The sequence below is a fragment of the Periplaneta americana genome, chromosome 4 (assembly GCF_040183065.1).
Source record: "Periplaneta americana isolate PAMFEO1 chromosome 4, P.americana_PAMFEO1_priV1, whole genome shotgun sequence".
Lineage (NCBI taxonomy): Eukaryota > Metazoa > Arthropoda > Insecta > Blattodea > Blattidae > Periplaneta > Periplaneta americana.
In genome coordinates, this window is record NC_091120.1 from 11493620 (window position 1) to 11494563 (window position 944).

General features: G+C 37.0%; 1 non-coding gene across 1 annotated transcript; it reads right to left on the minus strand.

Annotated features, from left to right (window-relative positions):
• Window positions 1–619: 619 nt before the first annotated feature.
• On the minus strand, window positions 620–692 carry TRNAY-GUA (transfer RNA tyrosine (anticodon GUA)). Its single transcript has one exon. It is a non-coding gene; the product is annotated as a tRNA-Tyr (tRNA).
• Between the last annotated feature and the right edge of the window lie 252 nt (window positions 693–944).

Below are 944 nucleotides of genomic sequence, written 5' to 3' on the forward strand. Positions count from 1 at the left end.
GGTAAGCGTATATTTTAAAGGCATACGAAGTAAGTTAAAACATTATATTAGCTTCATATTTAAATTATTACACTAAAATCAAAAGTAAAAAATAAACCTGAATGTCTAAAAAAAATACCAATACGGTATTAAAACTTTTTTTTTAACTATAGCTGTTTATTGGTGAGGATTTTCAAGTTTCATAAAACGTGTAATTTAGTCAAAACTAGAAATGATTCTAAAACCAGTCTAAATCAACTGCACTATCAATTATTTTTAATTTCGTTATTTAACGACGCTGTATCAACTACGAGGTTATTTCTGTGTTGTATGAATAAAGACAGATAGGTCATAAGGTCATAAAAATTAGTTTGGAGATAAATGAAAATTAAACTTCGGACCCTTATTGCAAATAATTTTCTACACAAATAAAACACACTAAATACTTCTATGCTTTTGATTTTTGCACACCAACTTGTATAATTTAACTTGTGTGTTCATCTGGGGAACAAAATTCCATCTGCACAAAAAATGACTTATCCCCCTTTACCCAACACCACGGATTTTCGTAATGATTAATTTTTGGTCCTACAAACTTTATCTGTTATGGTAACAGTGGTTATTAGAGGAGAAAAATTCGCTCCGGCGCCGGGGATCGAACCCGGGTCCTTGGTTCTACATACCAAGCGCTCTAACCACTGAGCTACGCCGGAATTCAACGTAGCTCAGTGGTTAAGGCGCTTGGTACGCAGAACGAAGGGACCGGGTTCTATCCCCGGCGCCGGAGCGAATTTTTCCCCTCAACCACTGTTACCACAGATTTAGCATCGATGGGATTGGTCATAGCAAGATGATATTTAGCGAGATGAGGGCGAGGATTACCTGACATTCGCTTAGTTGACAAAACTTCGGAAAAAAAACAACCAGATAATCAGCCCAAGCGGGAATCGAACCCGCGCCTGAGA